Source organism: Panthera leo, chromosome B1 (assembly GCF_018350215.1).
Source record: "Panthera leo isolate Ple1 chromosome B1, P.leo_Ple1_pat1.1, whole genome shotgun sequence".
Classification (NCBI taxonomy): domain Eukaryota; kingdom Metazoa; phylum Chordata; class Mammalia; order Carnivora; family Felidae; genus Panthera; species Panthera leo.
The window spans coordinates 81,612,314-81,635,082 of NC_056682.1; positions in this window are offsets into that span (position 1 = coordinate 81,612,314).

The window sequence follows — 22,769 nt, forward strand, 5'->3', positions numbered from 1 at the left end:
TTTACAGAACGCCTAATCTATAGATATGGAATTCCCCATAACATTCAATAAAGGAACCCATTTTACCACAGGAGAGGAGCGAAAAGTGGGTCCATGACCATGGAATTTAGTGGTCATGTCATATATTACTTCACCCACATCACCCAGAAGCTGCTGGCCTGTGAGAGTAATGAATGGTTGCTGACGGGGCAGCTAAAGCACCAACCAGAAGTAATGCCTTGTGAGGATATAGCACTATCCTCCAGGAAGTAATACACTCATTGAATTAGAGACCTTTCTATGGCATTGTGTTCCTATCAGGAAGAATACATGGACTGGAACCAAAGGACAGAAGTAGAATTGGCCCCATCTAACTATTAATCCCAGTGATCTACTGGGATATTCTGTAGATTCCTGCCTTCACAACTCTGGGCTCCGCAAGATGAGAAGCCCTTGCTCCCAAAGAGGGTATGCTCTCACAAGGGAGCATATAGTCTCAGTAAAATAAAAGCTATAGTTGCTCCGTGAGCACTTTGGGATCTTTGTTTGTAGGGACCAGCAAGCAAGAAGAGCAGTCACTAGCCTGTCAGAAGTAATTGACCCTAAACAGCACAAGGAAGAAGTCTTCCCGATACACCAGAGAGACAAGGAGGAACATACGTGGCACTCACATGACCCAGTTTGAGCACTTTGGGCCCACACGAATGGAAACATGCAGAAATTCTGCATGGGAGAATAAGAAGTTAGACTTTTCAGAAAAACGACTAAGACCAACACAGGTGGTAGCTAAGGGTAAAAGGGATTTAGACAGAAGAGTGGAAAACGAAAGGGGATGAGAACGAGTTGTAGCACTGAGACCACCTTCGGGGGGGGGGGGGGTCGGCTCTATTCTGTCACACTAACCTCCCTATCTATAAGTGTCCCCTCAGGAAGTGAGGTCCACCGGACCCCATGAGGAGTTCTGAATGTCATGGAGAAGTAGATCTGTGTGGCACAAGTGGTGGACCACAAAAGATAAGGAGAGGTATTACTCAGCTCCCCTTTCAGGAAAGGGGGAAAACCAAGAAAGGAACCAGGAAAAAGAGGGTGGTTACCAGACAGATTCCAGCTGTTAGCTTCTTCAGGATTCACGTCAGCATTCAAGCCACATTCATGCTCTTCTAGAAGTAGATCCTATTCAGTGATTGAGCAAGGCAGTGGTAGAACAAGTCAGGCTCTTTCTGAGTTGGCCCCCAGCTGATAATTGAGCAAGGCAGCCTTGTAAGCTGTGTAAGGGCCCAGCCCCTCGCACACAATACAGGTCTCCTCCAAAGGGCGATCTGCTCTGGAGAACTTCCTGCTGGGCTGGCCCAAGACACTGTCGGGTCATCTTGTTCTGATCATTTCCTCTGCTCACCCTGCTTCTTCCACTTCTAATTCACAGGGGTCACTTTCTTGTGAAAAATTTTGTATTTATAACTCCGTCTCAGTTTCTGCTCTCCAGAGAACCCAACCTGCAATGCACGCTTTGTTCATTTTTGTAACCTCACAGAGTGCCTGGAAGATAATAGGTGCTCAATAAATATTTGGCAACTAGGGCTAAATTGCCTACTACATTCTTTAATAAACTATATGCTTACTTATGGTCAAGTGACATGACAGATGCGAGCAAAATTTCTTTTCTTTTTTACTTTCATCTTCTAATTCGTAAAACTTCTAGGGATTTGAACACAGCAAGGGCGTTGATGCTTTTGTTGGCTTCTTATTCATTGCAATGAGACACAATCTAATTCTTCCAAATCCTTGTCAGTTTTCTGATGCAGAAAAGTTTCCATGCTGGGAAAAGAAGACACATTTGTATTTATATCACAAGGAATTTTCACTAAGTATTTCTCTCAAATGACTAAAAATGTGTTCATCAAAGCCGGTCATATTTGAGATGCTACCCGTAAGGACAAGGCAATTGATTCAGCCCATCAGCTTAAAAAAAAAAAAAAAAAAAAGAAAAGAAAAAGAAAAAAGAAAAAACCACATAAAAGCCTTCAATTGCAACTCAGAAGCCACCCACATAACCATCTAGCAATCAGTCAAGGCACAGAGGCAGGAACTAACTTATGTGGTGGCTAAAAGACTATTTGAAGAACTTGTCAAAAGCTTATAGATTTTATGAGGGGGCCTTTAAGCTGAGAAACAAAAAGTGATTTAGATCAGCTGCCCCCACCATAAATCAAATTTCCTGTGTCACTTTGTAGATGGCTTCCCAGCTATATATAATGCTTTGCTCCAGAGAACTAATATAAATAGTACTACCCAAATGTACTTCATAGAATGAGAGCAGTTCTGATAGCACCTCTAGGTAGACGAGAATGTCTCCCTCCAGGTCAAAGAGGTATTTAAAAGGAAAGAACTCAGGCCAATTGTTTTATCTCCGGATTGAGAAGAAATACCTCAATAAATTTTCTTTGAACATATCAGGGATGAAGTGAGTGAAAAGCGGACCTCTGTACTAAAAGCCTGACACATTTTCCACCACACTGTGTCCCAGGGGTCTTGACTTCGTTTATCTTATAAAATTTGACGAAGCTTAAAGAACTACTGTAAATTCCCACTTAGCCCTTTCTATTCCTACTAAAAGCCCCAGAGTAATTTTTGAGTACGAATTTTGATGGCTTAGCAGCATTTGAGTAGAGCACTATGCAAAGCCCCATGGAGGCTACGAAGACCTATGTCTGCCTCATAGCTCAGCCAGTATGCCGATCTTGAACTTCCTCTTGGGCACCCATTATTCTAAGTTGTGCTGAAGCTGGCAGTGGTTTTGTGATTGAAAATAGATGCAGTTGAAGATCAGAGCTATAAACTCCTTTGTTCCTGAGATATGAAGTGCATGTATAAGTAAGTGCTTCATTATATCATCTTAGGAGACACGGGGTAATTTGGTATTCTACCAATTTGGAATTGGTATTCCACTTAATTTACCTTCAAGTTGAAATCAACATTTTCCTTGCGCAGAATTTCCTCACCCCTTTGTTTTGTCAAAGCATAAGAGACTCATCTAATAAAAGGGACCCTTAAGCATACAAAGCATAATTGACTTCATCTAAAGAGAATATTTTTCACATGTTCCTGTGGATGTTTGTAATTTGTTTATACTAAATACAAACAAACACCCCAGTTTGTTGGCACATTAAACAACTGTTACCATATGGCTGACATAATTCTGGGGATAGAGAGTGAATTTTAAAAGTAAATTCAATTTCATGTGCTAAATACATCTCTTTTAAAAGGAAAATGAATTGCCTTCAGTGGAAGCTTCTCATAGAAGCCGTTTAAATGCAAATTGCTAGAGGAACCTTGGAAATGCCTTACCAATAAAATACTGTACTTCTAATTTCTCTTTAACTGTTTAATGAGTATTTTTTTTAATTTTTTAAACTTTTTAAAAATTTATTATTGAGAGAGAGAGAGAGAGAGAGGACATGAGTGGGGTGGGGGCAGAGAAGGGGGTGACACAGATTCCGAAGCAGGCTTCAGGTTCTGAGCTGTCAGCACAGAGCCCGACACGGGGCTTGAACTCACAACCTGTGAGATCATGACCTGAGCTGAAGTCGGATGCTCAACTGACTGAGCCACCCAGGTGCCCCTCTTTAACTGTTTAAAAATAAAATAACTGCTAGACCCCAAAACAGTTGCTTTTCTAAGGTCACATTGCCAATGGTTAAAATATATGTGAGCAAAAGACTATGGGTTTTTTTTGTTTGTTTCTTTGTTTTCACATTTTATTTCTTTTTGAGAGACAGAGTGTGAGTGGGGGAGGAGCAGAGAAAGAGGGAGACACAGAATTCGAAGCAGTCTCCAGGCTCTGAGCTGTCAGCACAGAGCCTGATGTGGGGCTCAAACTCACGAACTGCAAGATTATGACCTGAGCTGTAGTCAGAGGCATAACCGACTAAGCCACCTAACACCCCAGACTATGGTTTTTAACTGGCATTAGGTTTCCAAAAGTATAAATATGACATTTGGCAAAAAAGAAAAAAGAGAGGGGTGGTGATAAATAGTATTTGTTGAAAATTCAAATGTGCTAAACAATTGTGAGGCATGTTGTATAGTTTCTGATAGCTACACAAAGAAGGGTAGAAATTCCAGTCACTAATCATAGTTATCAAAACACATATTATATTTTACTCCTTGGAAGCCAACAGCAATGTTTTTAACACTTTTGGTACTATCAGGAAGTCCACTTTTTCCTGATATCAATTAAAGAAAAGATCCACGAACAGAGATACAATCTCATTCTTTTAAATAATTTAGTGAGCCTAATTGTTCATGCCATGTCAAAAGGAAAAAGTGTACAAAATAGGGCATTGGCATCTTTTGCTTCAAATAAGTGATATAATAGTTTGAACAGTTGATTACTGAGTGACAAGAAATGAATCAGTATATACTGGGCTGGGAGGCATAACATAACTAGGGAAGAAATTCTAATTTTGGAATATGTGGGAAGTTATAAAACATAACCTGAAACTATCTATACATGAAAGTTGATGCTCTAGTTATCAACTGCTGTATAACAAACTACTCCAAACATTAGTGGCTTTAAACAACAATATTTTTATGTCTTACTCTTCTGAGGGTCAGGAATTTGGACAGGACACGGTAAGGACAGCTCATCTCTGTTCTATGGTGTCTGGGGCCTCAGTTGGGATAACTCAAATGACTGGGGGCTGGAGAAATAGGAAGGGGGAACTGTCTCTCCTTCTCCCAGATTCTTCCTGTGGCCATGTTGGGTCCTCCCATAGTATGGTAGCCTCAGAGCTATCAAACTTCTTACATGAGAACTGAAGGTACCAAAGGACCAGGCTCATAATGTCTAGTCCCACTATTGACATAGCATCACTGGTTAGCCAGGGTCAAGGGGAGGGCAATCACATCACACCCCTCAAGGGATATATTATCAAGGAATTTGTGGCCCCTTTTCGTCAACCCCACGTAGATAATAGAGACTTTTGAAAATTAAGGGGATAAAAAAAATCATGATTTATCTTCAAAAATCTTTCTGGTGGGAAAAAAAAACTTACCTGAGTTGTGCAGACAATTACATCCATTCTGAACTACCATGAACGAGCACAATTCAAAAGTATTGTATTGGATCTCATTACTTTTATCCTACATCTTTGCCTCTACTACTTTTGTTTTCCACGTCCTTGATATTTAGTAGCAATGACATTTAAAACATGATATTTTAATCCATAACAATAGCATTATTTTCTCCTCTGATGTAAAATTACTGACCAAGAAAGGCAATCTATTAAGAATACCTACTGTGGCTTCAAACAAACTTTCTGAATAAAGAATGGGTTTGTATTCCTATCAGCCTTTAAGAAAGTGAAGTTTTTAGAAATGCAACATAGTAATTTAACACCAGAATTACACATCTGAGTTTGAAGAGATGTTGGATCACCTGATTAAAGATTTGAAAAATATGTAACGACCAATAGTCCCCAAAATATATCTTAAAGACCACATACTATATACCTGAATAAAGTGAAATTGAGAACAATGCAGAACCATGGCAGTCTGTTGGCACTGAGACTCCTGACTGTGAAAGGAAGACAGTTGGTTAAGCTTCACGAATGCATCAGGAAGGACCAGCCCACCTAACCTCTTCCACCTAGCATCACTTGTTTGGCACAGAGCTACCTGCTCTGCCTGACATTCATTTTGAGCCAGCAAAATGTGTATGAGAAGGAAGTTCTATGCTAGTGATATGGTCACTGCCCTGGTGGGAATTACAATCTAGTAATGATTCTCTCTCTTGTTTGTTTTTCTTTAGTACTAATTTTCTATTTCCCATCTTCCTTGCCCTCCTTAGAGCAGACTCATGGCATCATATTCCCATTGTTCACTCAACATATATTTGTTGCGTGCTTACTCTGCACCAATTATGTGAACTACTTGCAAATAAAAACAAAGATTCCATGGTTCCATAAGTCCCATATTAATTTTCCAGGGCTACTGTAATGATGTACCTTAAACTAGGTGGTTTAAACAGAAAGTTATTGTCCCACAGCTGTGGAGGCTAGAAGTCTGAGATCAAAGTGACGTCAGCATTGGTTTCTTCTGAGGGAGAATCCATTCCATGCTTCTCCTAGCTTCTGGTGGTTTGCTAACAATCTTTGGCATTCTTTCCCTTGTAGATCTCTGCCTTCATCTTGACATGGCATTCTCCCTGTATGTTTATCTGTGTCCCCCTCCCCTCTTTTTTCTAAAGTTTACTTATTTTGAGAGAGAGAGAGAGAGAGAGAGAGAGAGCGAGCGCACACATGTGAGCAGGGTAGGGCAGAGAGAGTAGGCAGAGAGAGAGGGAAAGAGAGATTCCCAAGTAAGCTCCATGCTGTCAGCATGGAGCCTGACACAGGGCTTGATCTCATGAACCTGAGAGACCATAACCTGAGCCAAAATCAAGAGTCAGATGCCTGGGGCACCTGGGTGGCTCAGTTGCTTTAAGAATCTGACTTTTGATTTCTACTTAGGTCATGATCTCATGGTTCATGAGTTCAAGCCCCATGTTGGGCTCTGTACCGACGCATGGAGCCTGTTTGAGATTGTCTGTCTGTTTGTCTCTCTGTCTCTCCCTCCCTCCATCTCTCTCTTCCCCTTCTGCACATACTCTCTCTCCCTCTCAAAATAAATAAATAAAACCTTTTAAAACAAGAGAGTCTGACCCCCCAGCCAACAGAGCCACCCAGGAGCCCTGAAGTTTTTATTAGGACACTAGTGATATAGGATTAGGGGCCGCCCTACTCCAGTATGACCTTGTCTCAATAATTACCTCTGCCATGATCCTTCTTTCAAATAAGGTCACATTCTGAGATACTGTAGGTAGGTTAGGATTTCAACATATGAAGTTTGGGGGGATATAATTCAATCCATAGCTCTTTCATGATCAAATTTCCAGAGCAACTACCCACTGTGTCCAATTAATACATCAACTTGATTTCTTTCTAAGGAATGAGAATAAACAAGGGCAAAGTGATCACAAGAGTTAGCCAGCTCTCAAGGACTGTGCATGCTCTAGACAGGAATAATTTAGAATAAATGTTTTATGCAAAGGAAAATAGGAACGTTTCCTTGAGTATCTGAAATTTATTGATATAACAAATGCTTATTGGACATTGTTCTGAGCACTGAGGAGACAGCAGTGAACCAAATGGACAAAAATTTCTGCACTCATGAAGATTCCATTCTAATGGAGGGAGACAGGAAAAATAAATGAGTAAATCACATAGTACTTTGGAAGTTGTCAAGTGCTATGAAGAAAAACAAGACAGAGTAAGAAAGATGGAGAATGCAAGATTTGGAGCAGGGGCTAAACTTTTAAACAGGGTGATTTGGGAGGCCTCAGCCAGAAGGGGACAATTAAACAAGGAGCTGATGGCCATGCAGGGGCAAGTCATGGGGATAACTGGTGAAGGAGTGTTGCAGACAAAGGAAAGAGTGAGTGGGATAGGAGTTTGGCTGATGTGTTTAAGGAAAACAAAGAGGCTGTTACAGCTGGAGAAGGAGAGAGGATGAGTGTGGTTGGTGGATAAAGTCAAGGGATGTAAGGGGAAGATCATGAAGAGACTTGTAGGCCGTTGTAAGGATTTCAGCTTTTGTCCAAGGAAGTCATTGGAATGTTCTTTTTTTTTTCCTTTTGAAATTTTTTTAACGTTTATTTAATTTTGAGAGAGAGAGACAGAGCAGAAGCAGGGGAGGGGCAGAGAGAGGGAGACACAGAATCCAAAGCAGGCTCCAGGCTCTGAGCTGTCAGCACAGAGCCTGACTTGGGGCTAGAATTCACGGACAGCGGACCGTGAGATCATGACCTGAGCCAAAGTCGATGCTTAACCAACTGAGACATCCAGGCGCCCTATAAAGTTCTGAGTAGAGGAGTGATGTGATCTGATTTGGGTTTTATTAGGATCACTCTGCTTCTATTTTTTTTTAATGTTTATTTATAGTGAGAGAGAGGAGAGAGAGAGAGAGAGAGCACACGCACGCACACATGAGAGGGGGAGGGGCAGAGAGAGACAGAGACAGAGAATCCCAAGCAGGCTCCACACTGTCAGCATGGGGCCCAACACAGGGCTGGAACCCATGAACTGTGAGATCATGATCTGAGCTGAAACCAAGAGTTAGCCGCTCAACTGACTGAGCCCTCCAAGTGACCCAGAATCACTCTGGTTCTAAAGGTAAAGGGGACAAAGAGAAAAGCAGGGAGAAATACCAGGAAGCCATGGTAATAGTCTTGGTGAGAGATCCTGGTGACTGGGGCCAGCATGGTAGAAGTGGACGTGAGGAGAAGTATTTGGACTCTGGATATATTTTGCAAGGAAGTCCAGTAGGGTTTGAGATGGACTGATGTAGGGTGTAAAAGGAAGGAGAGAAGCAAGGAAAGAAAGAAGAAATGGTAACTCCAGTTTTGACTTATATCAAATGTCAAATTCTCTTCACTTTTCATTATTACCAATTAATTGTTTTCATCTAGGCAAATGGAACATATTGAATAGTTAAATCTAGAAATGAAAAAACCCAGGTAATAAACTGCTTTAAAGTTGAAATTTACAAAATTCCCTGGAAAGATGCAATCAGCTAAATCCAGAATATGAGAAATGCCACAGGATGAAAAAGGCAGATTGATCAATAAATACATTGCAAGGGAAAAAAATAGGAAAGGTGAACAGATAAATTAAAAGATACTTAAGGGGAACTTGGGTGGCTCAGTCAGTTAAGCTTCCAACTCTTGATTTCAGCTCAGGTCTTGATCTCACGGTTCGTGGGATTGAGCCCCACATTAGGCTCTGCACTGACAGTTCAGAGCCTGCTTGGGAGTCTCTCTCCCCCTCTCTCTCTGCTCCTTCCCTGCTTGTGTTCTCTCTCTCTCTCTCTCTCAAAATATATAAGTAAACATTTTTTTTTCATTTTAAAAAATAAATAAAAAATAAAGGATACTTAAGAGATTTATCAATCAAATACAATGTGCAGACTTTGGATCCAAGTGTAAAAAAGAAAAAAAATTATGAGATGATCAGGGAAATGTAAAAACTGATTTATTTGATGATTGGTTGCTTGATAATATCAAGGAATTATTGTTAATTGGGGGAATATGATATTGATATTGTACTTGTCTTTTACTTAATGAGCTCTTATTTTTGGTAGACACACTAAAATATTTATAGGTAAAACATGATGTCTGGAATCTGCTTCATCTTAATCTGGTAGAGAAATGAAAGATGACCATAAATGGATGATTATTATTCATTTTACTATTCTCTCTACTTGTATGTATGCTAGAAATTTTACATAATAAAGAGTAAATGAATACAAAATTAAATATGTGAATACATCAATATAATGTTATGTCAATACATTAAAAATGGATAACATTAGTTGTCTTAAGAAAGGGGTGGCTGGGAGCAAGAATAAGGGAGATTCTTCCCTGCCCCCTCTGTTGTATCTTTCAAGAATCAAACCATTGAAAGATACTGTCTATTAATAAATACAATAAAAAATGTTAAGCTGCCCTGGCAGGTGTGTAGAAGGAGCAGCAGCTTGTATAGAAGATCTGTCCCAGGACAAGCTGCTGCTGATTTTCTCCTTGTGACTCCCTATTCTGATCTGCTAGCTTCAGGTTGTCTCCTGACTCCTCATTCTGAGGCAATGCTTAATGCAGCAGAATAGAAGCCAAAATTACAATGACTCAGAGAATAGGACCCCTGAGCATTAGAGCATATATCATTCAAGCAAATTCTTCCATGCAAGTTTCATCGGCTCAATTCAAAAACAGTGCTTACATTGCAGGGAACTGTAGACTACTATTAATCTCTAATTTAGGAGGTGGCCTATTTTCCCAAACTAACTGATAGGTTAATATCCTTGTACTCTCGGTGAGGAGGCTGGATTTCATTATATGACCACTGCCTGTATTGTGGGAGTAACTTTTATTAATGAAATGAGCATATCATATCTTATCTGAATGATGAATATATTTTATTTTACATAAAATTTCATGCCATTCTACATAGCTCCATTAACTTTGCAGTGCACTTTTTGTACATTAATCATAAAGTCTTTTAAACTTCTAGCACTCAGAGACCAATTTCAAGGACGTATATTAATCCAAAATAGCAATCCATGGTAGCCTCCAAACTTCAAGTCTTTCACAAATAGCTTTTTCAGAAAGGTGTGAGTAAATTTCTTTCCTCATCCTTTTGGGGGGGTCTAAAATAAGCTGACCTTTTACATTTTTAATTTATTGGCTTAGGAATCTGATTATGGAATAAACAAAGTTGAATAGACTGAGTCACATGAAAACTATCAGGGTTTTTTGTTTGTTTTGGGTTTTTTACCCAAATATTGGTCATCATCTAAGTTGCTGCCCCTGTGATTTATGGCTGAAACTTTCATTTTCTACTTCAGCTTTTGAAATTAGACACAAAAAAACAAAGTGAGTAGATGTCACACTTAGCTATTTGGATCAGTGTTTTTCATGTGTTTAGTAGAGTATTAGCGTTAAGCTTGATAAAGATATGATTAGGATCTTACCTTCTAAAGATGAACTGCATGGTTGTGTTAGTTATTGAAGCAGTTATTGAAGAGTTTACATGTGAGAATCAAGGGTTCTGCTACTAACTACCTTTGTGAGCTCTGGCTATGCTGCTTACATATCTCTGACTTATTCTTCATATACAAAGTGAGAGAGTTTGATTCGACAGCCTTTTAATGTGCCTTCTGCTTTTAGATTCCACAATTTTAAATTTTTTAGAGAGAAGAACTTGAGAATCTTTTAATTCAGGAGCTCTTGCTTTTACCCTATCCTGAAATTATTTACGAACCTCTCACTTAATAAGGGGTGTATTGTTTTAAACACAATGAATGTCCACTCAATATCCATTTTCCCTTCCTCCTTGCTAAGAAAACTCTGATATAATGTATGCCCGTGCTGTGTTCGGCTAATACACTGCCACTTCGAGTACTCTTGCCAATGGAAGCAGAAGTTGCTGCATGAGGCTTCCAGTAAAGCTCTTTCAAAGGTGGTAGACTCCACTGGCAGGTGTCTTTCACTCCTTGGCTTTTCTCTTCTTCCTGCCTGGAACTTGCACATGATACTAGAGGTGGAGCAACCATCATGTGAATCCAAGGCAACAAACACAGCTGAGCAGAAAAGTGTATTCGTTTCCTAGGGTTGCAATAACAGAGAACCAAAACTGAACAAACTTAGGTCAACAGACATTTATTCTCTCACTGTTCTGGAGGCTAAACATCTGCAATCAAGCTGTCAGGGGGGCCATGCTCCCTTGGGTTTTCTAGCCTCTGTGCACCCCAGGTGTTCCTTGGCTTATAGCAACCTAACTCCAATCCCTGCCTCTGTCTTCACACGGCCATCTTTCTGTGTGTCTCTACCTAAATTTCCCTCTTCTCATTAGGACAACCAGTCATTTCAAATCCTAATGACCTCTTCTTAACTTGACTACAACTGCAAAGACCCTATTTTTAAATACGGTCACATTCACAGGTACTGGGAGGTAGGACTTCAGCATCTTTTGGGGGAGACACAATTTAACCCACAACAGTCCCAATGGCATTCTGGATCTACTTTACCAGCTCTGGATTTTCCACTTCTGAACTTATTACATGAGAAAAATAAAGCCCCCAATTTGTTTAAACCTCTATTTATTCAGATTTTTTTTTGTATTCAGAAGGGAACTTAATTCCTGACACAGTAACTTCAAAGTCAAAACTGGCAATTAAACAATTATCCAGCCTATGGAGCCTACCTCTTCAGAGGATAGTTTGTAATTTCTTAAAGATAGGGACAATTACTCTCTTATTTTGGAGTAGGGCAACTGGAGGGAACCTGTACTTCACTGGGATTTTTCAGGTCATGAGCACCTGGGTGGCTCAGTCGGTTAAAGCGTCCGACTTTGGCTCAGGTCTTGATCTCACAGTTTGTGGGTTTGGGCCCCCACATCAGGCTCAGTGCTGACCGCTCAGGGCCTGGAGCCTGCTTCATATTCTGTGTCTCCCTCTCTCTCTGCCCCTCCCTCCCTCTGTCTCTGTCTCTCAAAAATAAATAAACATTAAAAAAAGATTTTTCTAGTCATCATTTAAAGATCAAATCTGTTTTCAAAATAGAGTTTGCCAGATACTGAAAAAGTCAATGGACACATACTCAGCAGCCAGATTTAATGCCCTAACCCTGTCCTGGACTCACACCTGTCTCAGATATTTCTTTATTAGTCACCACTACGTACCTCAGTGAATGAGAATATAAATGCAGTTTTTGTGCTTAAATTACCAGAAGCACAGTTTATTTGTCCAACACAATCAGGTTCAATTTTGTGATACTGTCTTCCTGCCAGGTGTGGTGCTCAGAAATATATGTGCCAGAAAACACTTCAAGCAGCCAAGATTGAAATTTGTCTTAATTTTGAGAGAGTTTCTGAGTCCTTAGACCATTTTCATGGCATCCATACCAGTAACATAACCATGATTTACTCAGCTTCTTTATGGGCTCCATCAGTGGGGACAAGCAATTATTTCCATCATCTCTGTTAGTCAGAGTGCCCTGAGTTGTTCATCTGACTTCTCAGCAGGCTCAAAAAGGCTGACATCAGAGTAAACAGAAATTCCTATCACTTCTTCTGAAGAAATATGAGGGCAAAGTTGACAAGTCAGGACTTTCCATCCTTCCATCCAAAAAAAAAAATATTTTTTGAGCACCTATCTTGTGCCAGACACTGAGGATTAAACAAATAAGACACAATCCCAACCTTCAAGGTGCTTACAGTTTAAAGAGATAGAGAAATCAACTGATAGTCACAAGACACAGAAATAAATGCCGAGGTCCATTGAAGAACAGATGTTAGGGAAGCACATCTGTCAGTAAACAGGGCAATTAGCTCCTCTTCGGGCAGTCAGAGTGAAGTTCCTGATTAAACTGGTGTCAAAACTTAGACCTGCAGGTACACTGGGAATTAGCCAGGTGAGAGGGCAAAGCCTATGCAAAGTCTCAGAAGTAAAGGAGCACATGCCGTAGTTGGAAACCTGCGCAGAGTTTGATATGGTGGAGTATGAGGTGGAAAACATCAGTAAAAACAAATGATATGTGGTCCACACTCTGAAGATATTGGGAAGCCACTAGACCAGTGGTGAGTCAGACAGTTACAGGATCAGGTTTGTAGAAAGCATCTTTCTGGCAACAGTACACAGACGGATTAGAACAGAGCAGGACTGGGCATGGAGAAACCAGTAGGAATCTGCTGAAGCATTCTAAGCGAGGGAGGAGAAGAGGGAGAGGAATGAAAAGAAAGCACTTGATGAGTTATCAGATTTAGCAGGCACCCAAGAATGACACTAAAACTTATGGTTTAGTTAACTGGTGTGCATGGGCGTGAGGAGGTGTTCTTATATAGAGCTTTAAAGTTAGGAAATGACAAAAATTGTTATTTCTCTTATATTGATGCTAAGAATCCATATTCAAAGTTCATATTTATATTTAATAAAGTAACTGAGTTCTGGTCCCTAATCAAATTTCTAGTATAATAATGATTTGAATTTTTTGAATATGAAAATCAAATTTACTTTAGAAAACAGATATTGATGGGGATGAATGATGAAAGAAAAATATGTGGGGCACCTGGGTGGCTCAGTTGATTAAGCGGCTCTTGATTTCAGCTCTTGTCATGATCTCACAGTTTGTGAGTTCCAGCCCCAAGTAGAATTTGGTATTCTTGGTATTCTCTCTCCCTCTCTCTCTGCCCCTCCCCAGCTCGTGCTCTGTCTCTCTCTGTCTCTCAAAAATAAATAAACATTAAAAGAAATTTAAAAAGAAAAGAAAACTGCAGGCCAATATTTTTGATGAATGTAGATGCAAAAATTCTCAACAAAATACTAGCAAACCAAATTCAACAGCACATTAAAAGCATTACACACCGTGATCAAGTTGGACTCACCCTGGGATGCAAAGATTGTTCAACATATGCACATCAATAAATGTGATACACCAAATTAATAGAATGAAATGTAAAATAACATGATCATTTCAGTAGATGCAGAAAAAGAACTTGACAAAAATTCAACATTCATTCATGATAAAATTTCTTGAAAACTTTTCCTCTAAGATCAGGAATATGACAACGGTGCCCACTCTCACATAGTCAACATAGTGCTGGAAGTTCTAGCCAGAGAAATCAATCAAGTAAAAGAAATAAAAGGCATCTGAATCAGAAAAGAAGAAGTAAAATTATCTTTGCAGATGATATGATCTTATAAATAGAAAATACTAAATACTCCATCAAAAAACTGCTAGAAGTAATAAAGTCAGAAAGTTACAGGGTACAAAATCAACATACAAAAATCAGTTACATTTCTATGTACTAACAACAAACTATCTGAAAAAGAAATAAAGAAAACAATCCCTATTAAATAGTATCAAAAACAATCAAATACTGGGGCACCTGAGTGGCTTTGTTGGTTAAGCCTCTAACTTTGGCTCAGGTCATGATCTCATGGTTCATGAGTTTGAGCCCCATGGCTCTGTGCTGACAGCTCGGAGCCCAGAGCCTGCTTTAGATTCTGTGTCTCCCTCTCTATCTGCCCCACCCACCCCTGCTTGTACTCTGTCTCTCTTTGTCTCTCAAAAATGAATAGATGTGAAAAAATAAAAATAAAATAAAATACTTAGGAATAAATTTAACCAAGAAGGTGAAATGTCTGTACGCTGAAAAGTATAATTCACTGCTGAATGAAACAGAAGAAAATACAAATAAATAGAAAAACATCTCATACAGTTTGGAAGAACGAATATTGTTAAAATCTCCATGCTACCCAAAGCTATATAGATTGCATATAGATTCAATGCAATCTCTACCAAGATTCCAATGTCATGTTTTACAGAAATAGAAAAAAAAAAAAATCCTAAAATTTGAATGGAACCAAAAAAGACCCTAAATGGCAAAAGAAGTCCACAGAAAAAGAACAAAGCTGGAAGCATCACACTTCCTGATTTCAAGCTATATTTCAAAGGTATAGAAATCAATATGGTACTGGCATAGAAACAGACACATAGTTAAATGGAATAGAACCGGGAACCCAGAAATAAACCTATGCATATATGGCCAACTAGTATTTGACAAGGGAGCCAAGAATACTCACTGGGGAAAAGATAGTCTCTTCAATAAATTGTGTTGGAAAAACTGGATAGTACATGCAAAAGAGTGGCACTCAACCCCTATCTTACACCACTCACAAACATTAACTCTAAATGGATTAAAGGCTTACATGTAAGACCTGAAACCATAAAACTTCTGGAAGAAAACACAAGGAAAAAAAAAAAACCCTTGATGTTGGATTTGGCAATGATTTTTTGGATATGACACCAAAAGCAACAAAAGCAAAAATAAGAGGAAATGTATCAAACTAAAAAGAAACAATCAACAAAATGAAAAAGCAACCTTCAAAGAATGAAGGAAAATATTTTCAAACCCCAGATCTGATAAGGGAATAATATCCAAAATATACAAGAAACTCTACAAATCAATAGAAAAAAAACAAAAACAAAAACAAAAACAAAAACAAAAACCCACAACAAAAACAAAAAACAAATAAACTGGTTTAAAATGAGCAAAGCACCTGAACGGAAATTTTTCCAAAGAAGATAGTCGAATGGCCAATGGATACATGAAAAAATGTTCAACATCAATAATAAGTGGGGAAATGCAAATCATGCTGAGACAACATCTCACACCTGTTAGAATGGCTGTTCTGAAAAGGATAAGACATAACAAGTGCTGGTGAGGATGCAGTAAAAGAGAACCCAGTATTGGTGGGAATGTACCGGTGAGGCCTCCAAGGAAAACAGTATGAAGTTTCCTCAAAATATTAGAAAGAGAACTAAAAATAGAACAGCAATTTCACTTCCAGATATAAATCCAAAGGAAATGAAATCTCTATCTCAAAGAAATATCTGGATCCCTGGTTCATTGGCATTTACAACAGCCAAGACATGGAAACAACCTAAGTGTCCACTGATGGATGAATGGATAAAAAGAAAATGTGCTTAAATATATACATACACAACAGAATATTATTCAACCATAAATAAAGAAGAAAATCCTGCCATTTGTGACAATGTGGATGAAACTTGAGGGCATTTTGCTAAGTGCAATCAGATAGAGAAAAGCTAATACTACATGAACTCACTTATATGTGAAATCTAAAAAACTGACTCAGAAACTGAGTAGATTCATCATCTTGGAGAGGAGAGAATGAGTAAAGGTAGAACAAAGGGTGCAAACTTCCAGTTATAAGATAAATAAGTGAGGCACCTGCTCTGTCAGTTAGTAGCGCATGTGACTTGATCTCAGGATTGTGAGTTCCAGCAAGCCTCACACTGGGTGTAGATCTTACCTAAAACAACAACAATGATGGGGTGCCTGGGTGGCTCAGTTGGTTAAGCGACCGACTCTTGATTTCAGCTCAGGTCATGATCTCACAGTTCTTGAGTTCAAGCCCCACATTGGGCTCCGTGCTGAGAGCACGGAGCCTGCTTGGGATTCTCTCTCGCTCTCCTTCTCTGCCCCTCTGCTCATGCTCTCTCTCTCTCTCTCTCTCTCAAAATAAAGATGTAAACTTTTTTTTAAAAAATTAAAGCTAGAGAGGGAAAAAAGACGAATAAGTCTGGGGATGTAATGTAAAGCATGGTTTCTGCTACTAGTGATACTGTATTATATATTTAAAAGTTGCTAAGAAAGTAGATCTTAAAAATTTTCAACACACACAAACTGTTAACTATCTGAGGTGGTGGATATCTTAACTAACCTTATTTTGGCAAATATTTCGGCAAATATTTCATACGTGCATCAAATTGTCACATTGTACACCTTAAATTTACACAATGTTCTTTGTCAATTATATCTCAGGAAAGCTAGAAAAAGAAGACAAAATAAGACTCATAAAGTGAAAGCTGGAGTTGCAGATTGATCGTGAAGCAGACAATTTTTAAAGTATCTGTTCCTCAATTCTTTTGATTCTTCTGGTGGGACCACTAGAAAACCTGACTCCCCTTCACCCAACAATTACTCTCTTCCCAAAACAGCCTAACTTCCTAAGTGGAAACTGAACTCACCCTAAAAGCAACAAGAATTTTCCTGAAGAGCAAGTGCCCAATTGTGATTCTTTTCCTTTATAGAAGAACAATGTGAACATTTAATTTTCTGATGCCTGAGAGATTTGTATTTTGTTTTCTTGACAAGCTTAGCAAGAAATTAGTTCAATTTGTTGTCATTTCAAAATAATAGGTGTTATTAAAATATTCTAGATAATATGGCAATTTAAGGATGCAGACAGGATTAGACTAGAACTTAGCTCTTGTAGAAAAGGATAACAACTAAGTAAACCCATTTCAAATCAAGTTAAAATCATTTAGTAAGCACCTCACGTATGCAAACCACTGTCTCAGATACTCTCCATCCCCTGTGAGCAAGTCATACTCACGGTCTTTGTAATCTAGCTTCTTGCAAACAGACATACAACTAACCAATAAAAATTCACAGTAGAATAAAATGAGCTCTATAATACTTGTATAAGCAAAGTGCATTTGGGTCATCTTGGAAGAAGAAAGTAACTTAATAAACATTGAAGTGAGAGAAGAGGAGGGAAGTATCTAACAGCAGAAAATGAAGTCCATTTCTCAGCCCCTGAGACCCACCTTCCTCTGGGATGTTTGAGAAAAAAGGATGTTTGCCTCACATTTGTTCCTGAGTCACCCTCTTTGCAGCTGCTTCTGTGAGTCACTTGCTCCTCTCCATTGCCCTCAACTCTGCTCTGATTCTCCATCCCGGTCCCCACCTGGATGATCTGGAACTCCTTTTCTCATGACATAATGATGGTGTCCATGGAAGGATATAAGATCACACTTCCTTTTGTTGCTTTTCTCTTTAATTTCCCACAACACCACCAATACGGAACATGTGCATGTCTAGTATATTTAATTAAAGGATTGGTGAAGACTAAGGGCATTTATAATATAGGAAGATAAAACTTAAAATTGGATGACAAATATGGCAATTCTCACAGCCCAAGGGGAAAAATCAGAAGTCCTTTACAGGCATCCTTTTGGGGAAACATCCTAATTCCTAACTTTCTTCCCTTGCTTGAAGTCCAGCCTCCTCTTGCCCCTTCTAAGAATGGCCAAGCTCTTCAACCCTCCAAATGCAAATCTTTAGCACTACTACTGTATAAATCCCACTCTTGCCCCTGAGCCCCCACCTGGATAACTCAAGGACACAATAACTATAGCAGTGCATTGTTTCGGCGGGGAGACTCGGGACAGCCAAGGTGAGCTCTGCCCACAAGTCCAATCTGGTTTTTGAAGTCTCCATGCCAATCCAATGTGAACCAATGCATCTTTGTTATTCTTGCAGTTTTCCTAGTGGATATCTATTAAACTAAACATGTCCCACCCTCCTTTTCTAGTAGAAATAATACTTTCAAAGATAGTAGATTCTAAATTTATATTAAAGAAGATAAACTTTTTCTAAATGTGAAGTTATCTGCCTATATTCTCCCACCCACAATGGAAATAGCACTTTATACAATTGTGCCAAGAAGTTTTGGTTTCTCTTTCCTACTTCCAGGCAATTCTGACAGGCCTACCTATGCTTCAGAAATAAAGCCTTCCATGCCAAGAAACAGAACCATCTACCCTGATGGCCCACATTTAGTTAGGGAAAGATGGGCATAGACACAAACTGGTACAGCTGCCTGGCACACAAGGACCCCATACTCTTCCTTAGAGTAACAGAATCCACCCATTTAATCTCAGGAATGGACATGTGACCAGCCTGAGCCAATCATGATACTTCATGTTCTCAGCCATAGAAATTCATCCCGAGATTGGAAATATGATTCAAGGCTGGCCAATCAGAGTCATGTCTTAGCATTTTAACCTAAAATTGGAGGAGAAAAGCCCCTTTTACTCTAAGGATGATGAAAGCACAGCACTGACTGAAACTCTGTTTTCCACCATAAGAAAAAGTCCTCCCTCCACACTAAAATAGAACAAAACCAGTATGAATAGGAAATCAGAAATGAGATTCAAAAGAGTGTTATTCAGTGCTTGAGTGCCTGGTTCCAGACACTGAGGTCTTCAAAATCACTGTAGTTCCTACGAACTACTCTTCAATTCTCAGAGTTTTTCCTGTATTGTTTTAATTTAGCTCAAATTTTACTTAAACTGGATGGAATTTTCTCTTCTTGCACACAAAGTATTCCTGCGATTATGCCCTGTCCACACCAAATACCTTTCCTAAGGGTGGGAATGAAAACAGGAAAAGCTGACCTTCTGGCTAAACATAAGGAAATCCTACATGTGCAATCAGAAAGTCCTTCTCTGACTCATGGCATTAATCTATGTAGAGTCAAATGTGACTCTTCAGAAGAGGATTTTGTAACATGCTAATATAATATCACAGATCTTAAATGTCCTAACTAACCAGTTGTTAAATAAAGCCGGCCCCTTCTAAGTATTGAACTGATTGCATATGCTACAAGCTTGTCTTCAGAACATAACTGCAGTATATCTATGCACGTGATGTCTAATAATTAGTGGGTAACATAAGGTCAGTGAAACAAAATGGTGATGTGGCATACCGAGAATTGTACTTCAAATCAGTTTTATCCAGGTGATAAATCTTGCTGAATGTTTTTTCTACTTTTCTAACTTTGCAAAAAATATGTTAGAGTTTTAGAGTAGCATGTTTGATGAGAAGTTTTGTAAGCCTGTAACTGGGGCTTCCCGTGATCTGAGAGAACTGGGCACGGTCATGCAGAATGCCACTGCCACTAACCCAGACCATCTCCTGTGAAGAACTGGGGAGACTCAAGGAACCCAGCCTGATAATTCCTGATGCTTTGCTGCGAGTGCTTTCCATGGAATATCCCAATAGCATATTATTTCTGTAAGATTTGTGTGTCAATTCACAAAGCCTATGACCCAGTCCTATGAAGAACTACTTTGGGGGCATAGAAATCAAGGAATACTGAGAAAGGTAGGCTCTAGTGAAGTCTTTACCAATATCTATTTCAGAGAGAGCTGGGTAATTTCTAGATGTTCATCCCCAGCCCTGGTTGTTACTAAGGAGCAAGAAACCTCAGTGTCTGCATTATATACCTTAACAACTACAGCCGTAAACTTCAAGAGCAGTGTGAGTTATTAACACGTAACCCAGATGTCAGATGAGTCCCTCTGCCTCTCAAGATGGTTCAAATTCCCATTCCATATTTCTCCAGTGAAAGTCCAATGCCCACCCTCAGAGTCCTTGGGAATTCCCAGGGGACTTTCATTCTCATTGTTATTTCTAGCTCTGACTCGTGCTCCTGCTGATTAGTTTAACTGACAGATTATCTTGCCACGCGGCACACGCAGTCCCTGCTCTGCATCACGTTAAGCCAGACATGGAATGCGGCCCCTCTATCCCCACAGGACACTTGCTCGTATATGCACTGCACTCACACAGAGCAGAGTTTACCAAAGATTTGGGACAGTGATGGTGTTCTTACATTAACAAAAATATGATTAAACTGACCACTATACCCCACATCTTAAAAGATTTTAAGGTCTCTCACGTATTGCCCCAGCAGGTGCTTCCCTGCACATCCTGCTTGCTCAGTCTTCCCTACCTCCAGGTGTTTACGGTAGAGCACTGCAGTGATGACCATTTTTCCTTTGTGTCTGGCTACCCGTGCCCTCGGGATCCACCTTCCACCCAAGTAGCTTATGGTGTATTTCCCTAAAACAGATTCTGGCCCCAGCTGCCAAGACTTTTCCTCCTAATATGCATAGAATGAATTAAATCCTGACACTGGAAGATTCTAAAGCATTCTAGCATTTCTTGCACTACATTTCAGGGGTTCTTACGTGGGAACAATAAAAGCTCTCAGCTTACTTCACATCTCCCATCCTAAAGAGCATTGTGTTATCCAGTTCATTTGCTGCAGGTATGTCCCACCAAGTGATGACATTGTCACTAGGCTCCTGGAAGTTGGCCTGTTAGAATATTCAGGGTTTTAGTAATCCATAATAAATTAACTCAACCCCAAATTAAATTTAAAAAGACACATGCGCAAGAATGGAAAGGAAGTTGGATTCCTTCCCATAGCAGAACATGTGGGATTGGAGAATTTAAATGACATCAGGAAACAGCTGGTCTTCAGATCCAGTGATTAATAACCACATCGTTTTGAACTTTAAAATGGCTATTTCCCCAATTCTGCAAGATCATTCCAGTCAAAGAAATTGTTTTCTGTTTTGATATGAGGAATGGGACAGGGAGCAGGTATCTCTCTCCTCTTGAAGATGGTAGGTAATGAATATGATCAAATGATCCATGAGTTTGTATTCTTTCCTTTGAGTCCAAAAATACCCTTGCATGGACTACATCCCGGTCTGGAGGGCCAGGGTTTTAATGCCATGACCTAAAGTCCCAGCTACCTAAAGCCAATTCAAAAATAGGAGAATCGGGTAATATGTCATTCACCTTCTTTCCTCCTTAGAACTGCTGATGTCATGTCAACACCTTCGACGCTGTGGGCCTCAACTCTGTGATCTCTAACTCCTCCCACCCTCAGCCTGGCTCATAGACTTAATCTAAACCTTCCCTCTTATATTCCACTGAGCTCCAGCCCCAAATATCTTTATGCAGTTCCCCAAAAACACAAGGCATGTTCTGGTCTTAGAGCCTTGTACTGCTGCTTCTCTACTGGAGTGTTTGTCCTCCATATATCCATCCCCATGGCAGCTTCACCCACTTCATCCACTCATAAAGACTCTTTCTGACCGCCTTACCTAAAATGGGATCCTTGTCATCCTTTATCCCTCTTCCTTGTTTGATCTTTCTTCATAGAACTTACTGCTACCGATATCGTATTGTAACTTCTTGTCTATCTCCCCAGTAGAAAGTCCCTGAGATCAAGGACTTTGTTCAGGTCACCACTGTATCTCCTGTGCCTAGAACAGTGACTCCCACACAGTATATTGAATTAGTGAATAAATAAATTAATGAATGAGTGATAGCCTTGCCAGAAACTGTGTAACTTAGTGGTTTTATGAATAGACTTTTGAGGTAGCAAATCTGGTTCAAATTCTGGCTCCTCTCTTTAAAAACTATCTGGAGTTCACTGAATCACTGTCCTATATCACAGGATTATTGTACAGATTAAATGAGGTAACATATGAAAATTATTTAGCAGGATAAGCATCATCATTTTCCCGCTTCTTATTTTATATAGATGAGTGACCAGAGGTAGATTGAGGCAGAGGGACTGGGGCAGCATCTCTGATCTTGGGGATAACTTGTACAGAGAAGGAAATAAATCTCCCATTCCCTCATGAAGGCATCCTCAACCAATACCAAAACCCTTAAAAACATACGCTCACCTTGAGTCAGCAATTTTATTTCTGTAAATGTATCCCAAAGAAATGATCACCTACGTGGGCAAAGATTCTGCTACACAGATCTTTAACAGAGTCTTATTCATAATAACAAGAGATTAGAAGTATACTAGGTATCCAAGAGGGAATATTTGATAAATTATGGTACAGCTGTATGATGTGATATTATTTGGCTATTTAGAATGAAATTGTAGAAGAAGAGTTAGTAAGAAGAGAAAATGCTTACATACACTCAAATAAAGGACTAGCATCGACAAAAAATCTGGGTGGTTGGAATCACAATGAATTGTATGTTCTTTGTATCTCTCTGGATTTCCCA